Below are 5,582 nucleotides of genomic sequence, written 5' to 3' on the forward strand. Positions count from 1 at the left end.
AATAAATTGAGGAAGCTTCTAAAATTAAGCTCCTCTGGAAGGAAAGCTCTAATATTTTAATTTTGTTCTATGACAAATAAAACTAGATTTTTAACTTATTATATTTTGCTTCTTTTCACATACATAACCTGAGTAGGTTTTCTTAGCTTGTAACGTCACACATTCCTTTCCCATAATTAAGAAATGTTTGTGCTTGCTATTAAAACTCTTCATGAACATTTACACTATAGGTAACCTTAGATTTTTCTGCAATAAAAAGTCTTTTAAACTCAGGCTTAAAGGTATCTGTAGCAGGAAATGGCATAAAACGTTTTTATTCCCATTATATTAATTCAGTATCGCATTTTGATAAAATGTAAAATGAAACGACTGCAAATTTGCATTTCATGTGATTTCTTAGTATGCGAGTAAATAGTAAAATTTATGGTCAGCATTTTTTTTTATTATTAACAGTTTACTTTTTAGAGCAATTCTGGTTCACAGAAAAATTGAGCGGACGGCACAGAACTTTCCCACATACCCTCCGCCCCTACACATGTGCGGCCTCCCCCATTACGATTCCGCCCCACCAGATGGTACATTTGCTATAAATGATGAACTTACATTGACACATCACTGTCACCCAAAGTCCATAGTGGACACTACAGTTCATTTTTGGCGTTGTACATTCTATGGGTTTTGAAAAATGTATAATGGCGTGTATCCATTATTTTGGTCAGACAGAGTGTTTTGACCGCCCTACAAACTCTCCATGTTGCACCTGTTGATCCCTCCCACACCTCTAGCCACCAGCCACTGCTGCTCTCCTTACTGCTCCAGTTCCGCCGACTCCAGAATGTCATAGAGCTGGAACCATCCAGTCAGTAGCCTTTTCGGGTTGGCTTCTTTCACGTAGTACTACAGATGCTTTTCAATTTACGATGGTATTATATCCTGATAAACCCATCGCAAGTCGAAAGTATCATAATTTGAAAACGAGTTTAACAAGCCTCTGCTACTGAACATCATGGCTTAGCCTTGCCTACCTGAGACGTGCTCAGAACACTTAAGTTAACCTACAGCTGCGAACAGTCATCTAACAGTCTATATTACAATAAACTGTTGTCTATCTCACATAATTTATTTAATAACGTTTCCAAAAAATGCTGGCAACACCATACCATGTCGAGCTTCAGTTGTTTAGCCCAGCGATCGTGTGGCTGACAGGGAGCTGTGTCTGGCTGCGCATGACCAATGGCGAGAGTACCTTCCTCAACTAGCCCAGGAAAAGATCGAAACACAAAATTTGAGCAGTTTATACCGAATGTGTATTACTTGTATTACTTTATGATGTGTACAACATCACAGAGCCAAAAAATCACGTCAAACCATCGGAAGTCAGAGGTAGTTATTTTAAGGTTCCTCCCTGTCTTTCCATGGCTTGGTAGCTCATTTCTCTTTAGCACTGAATCTTTCCCTTTCTGGACGTACCATAGGTTATCTGGTCACCTACCGAAGGACATCTTAGCTGCTGCTGCATTTTGGCAGTTATGAATAAAACTGGCATATACATGTGTGTGCAGATTTCTGTATAGACATTAGTTTTGAACTCCTTGGGGCAAATACCAAGGAGTGCAATATTTTTTTAAACACGGATATTACTTTTTTCCTCAAGCTAGTAAGAAATTTAGCTATCTAAACTTTTATTTATTCAATATTGAACATTCCACACTCTAATACTTTTATTCTCTGTGATATGGAAAAAAAATGTTTTATTCTGCGATGAATGCCATTCATCTATCTTTGCCAATCAAGTTCTCACTTGCCCGAAAAGTGTGTCCTTCACCTGATCTGCCCACAGAAACCTGATTTTGTTGCCTCCTATGCAATTCTCTTTCCTGGCATTAGACTTATTTACTTTTTAACAAGATGTTTGTGCTATTTCCATCGACCCTGCTGTCCGTAAAGATGTAGAGATTTAAGTAACAGCACAAGAGGCCCGGACATAGCTCTGGGTCAGCTGGGCACGGTGGGGACTCGGAGAGACTTTGCAGCTGTGGGTGATGAAGAATTCACTCTTTTGTTTGTGGTGTGATGACAGTTTAAGGTTTTACTGAGGATGTGGTCAGGCAATGGCAATCTGCGACCCACACACAAAACATAGCACTGAAATCTTCATAATTAACTGCATGTGATGCAGCAGGGCCATTTAGAGAGATGATTCATCGGCAGTAGGTGTAAACTGGTTCACTAAATGTAAAGTTTAAAGGGGAGGAAGAGATAAAATAGTTTCTTGATTCCACTTTAGGCTAGTAGCCAGGTGATTCAGAGCCCTTAAGAGCCCTGATTCAGACTTCATTTCTCATCGCTAATAGGATGCTGGCATTTCCTGCCAAATGATTTATCTTTCCACGCTTCAGTTATGTAAATCTCTAATATAAGCCTCTAACACGGGTCTAGGGACTGTGCTACCTGTAAGCCTATGTTCCAAAGTACTAACATTTTTCTTCATTCTTCTTTATAATTGAGTTTGTGTCTATTTGTGTACAGGGTTTCCCCCCCAATGTGATTGCACATCGTAGATAAATCGATTGGTGGGCACTGCTTTTCTCTGGTGGCATCTTCATGCAGACTGGTCGTGTCATCTTCATCTTGTGCTCACTGAGCCCCAGCAGCCCAGAGAATTCTAGTCTAACAGACTCTCTCTCTCTCTCTCTCTCTCTCTCTCTCTCTCTCTCTCTCTCTTCTCTTCTCTTTCTCTCCCTCTGAGCAGCCCTGAGCCTCTCTGAAAACCTTTACACGTTTCTCTACAAAGTCAGCTTTCAGCAAGCTGCCAACTAGAAAAGATCTGAAAATCACATCCTCCAAATCGTGAATAGCTAGCTCACTGTCTTCACTGTTGTTCCCCGAAGGAGAACTCGTCTTTGAAGGGATGGATTTTTGACCTCGTCAGTGTTCTTTAACCAAGGGCAGGAGAACATCTTGGAATGAGGCTTTAGGACGCAAGCTCCAGTGCACCAGACCAAACATATGAGCTTTACAGAGCCTCCTGAGACCGAGACTGGGAAATAAGAACCACTGTCTGGAGCGCCATGTTCAGCTGCAGAGTTAGGGTTAAAGTAAGAAGCTTTTTGTACCCATCAAATATATCCTATGACGTCCCCTAAAGAGATTTTGTAGCTGAGGTATAAATATTACAAGTGCTATAGTTTGGCATCATGCCAAATCCTAAGAAGACTGGAATCAACTAATGAGCATTATCATCCATTACAGCCTGTGAGATAAATTACTTTCTAGCTCAGGATCAAGTGTTAGGATAATTTGTTGAATGTATATTGCAGAGCAGCTAAATTTCTTAAAGGAAATTATATTGCCTTCACCAGCAGGTGAAAGCATTTTTGAAACCATGTCATCCAAAATCCAGAGGTTTCATAATATTTTTATTAGTCTATTATAAAGGCTTTTATTGTTATTTTTGTTTCAAAAGTAACATGTGTTTGTTACAGCGAACTTAGAAAATGCAATGGCATAAACTCCAATGTTCTTGTTACTACTGTTGCTATTTTAATGGTGATATCTTTCCTCATTCACTTGCACATCCGTCCATCCTTTCTGTAAGTGCTCTAGGCCCTACGGATGTGTCTGTGAACGAGCTACACGGAGCCCGTGTGGTCAGGAGAGCAGCCTTGGGTGCAGGAGAGAGGATGGCGCAACGCACACACTCTGCGGAAAAGAAACTTGATTAGTGAGACTAAAAGGGTCTGGGGAGGAAATGCTACGGTATTTCTTTTTAACAATTTTTTTCATTTGTTTCTCAATCATAGTTAGCAAATTACAGTTAGAAAATGTTAAAACCAGCCAGAAAAAAAAGAAATATCTCCTTCGAAGGAACAATATGAATGAAAACTGACTTCGACAGAAAAATAATGGAAACAGAAGATAACGGAAAGATGTATTTAAAGTACTGAAAGAAACAAAAATAAAACCCTATCAAACTGGAATTCTATATCCAGTTTACATTTCAGAAAAAAAGTCTAAATTGATGGTGGGAAAAGGTGACTCAGTCAAAAGCAAGAAAATGACCTTTAACTTGGAAGCTGAGGCAATGTCATTTCCAGGAACAATATGAAAATATAGTGTGTAGCACGTATATGTAACATTTTAATACATTCAATGCTTTTATTTTTATTTAATCTCTTGATGAAACTCCTTTGTAGGGATGAAAACAGGCTAGAATAGGCATAGATGTCTTGTTAAATGTGACAGTAGTGACTAGGTGGCAGTAGCTGGACTCATATTCAGTTTTCCATCACCCCTGAAATCACAGTGATGATTTCTGCCTACAAATAAAATTATTCTGATGATGGGAACAGTTGTTCTTAAGTAAGACAACAAGAAGCAAAAAAAAAAAAAAAAAAAAAAGGCTGGGTGCAGTATAGTGTATAGAACATGTTACCATTTTTATGTAAAAAAAAAAAAAAAAAACTTGTAAGAAAAAGTCCTTTTACTGTTTCATTCTCTATCTATACACCTTTCATTTGGTTTTGAATTTTGGAGTTTTCCTTCCCTTTTGCCAACAAATCTCAAAGACACTCTGGGGTCCTGAATTTTCCTCCTCCTTTCCTCCCTTTCTCCATTCTCCCTACCTTTCTTTCCTCTTTCCCTCTTTTCTTTCTTCTTTTTCTCCTCCTTCCTCCCTACTATTCCAAGATTCACAAATCAATGATCGTCTCTCCCAACACTGAATGACTACTCACCAGTACTTGTCACTCCCACATATGCAGGGCTTAGTCAGTGCGGGACACCGTAACGAAGCACCAGAGACTGTGGCTTATAAAAACAGACATTTGCTTCCCATAGTTCTAGAGGCTGGAAGTCTGATATTAGGGTCCCAGCATACCAGCGGGGGCCATCTCCCTCACTGCAGTCGGCGAGGCTGCTCTCGGTATGTCCACCTGGCGGGGAGCAGGGAGCAGCCGCTCTCTGGACTCCTAGAAGGGCCGCAATGCCATTTCTGAGGCTCTGCCCTATGACCTCGTCTAACTGGGTCACCGAGTCACCAAGTCACCTCAAAGGTCCTGCCTCTGGAGACCATCACATCGCGGGGGACACTTTCAACATGTGAATTTGGGGAGACACAAACGTTCAGCCCATGACAATGACTCCGACATGAGCCTTGTCCCCATCTGGTCCGCTCCCTCCAGAGGGGTCTGGCTCACCTTCACTGCATCTCCTCCTGGGCACACCTCCCCGCTTCCTCTGAGCGCCTGCCTTCTCCCCTGAACTTTTGGGGAAAACCCTCCTAGTTACTCTCTCAACTTTTACATTTGATCCTCCTCACTGCAGACAAAATAATATTTAGAAGTCTTTTGATAATGCAAACTTTATCATTTTATTCCCTGGGAGAGGAGAATCCCTTAAAATACTGACTTTAGCATGAAGTACAAACTCCTTAACATGTCCTCTAAGGCCTACCACGTCTTAGCCCCTGCTCACCTCCTCTTCCTTGTCCACCCCTGTCCCACCCCGCCGCGGCCCTACTGACCTTTATAAGCCCTCTCTGCTTTTCGTGGAGCTCTCACCAACTCTTCCCTGTCGAGAAC

This window comes from Pteropus vampyrus, unplaced genomic scaffold (assembly GCF_000151845.1).
Source record: "Pteropus vampyrus isolate Shadow unplaced genomic scaffold, Pvam_2.0 Scaffold451, whole genome shotgun sequence".
NCBI lineage: Eukaryota > Metazoa > Chordata > Mammalia > Chiroptera > Pteropodidae > Pteropus > Pteropus vampyrus.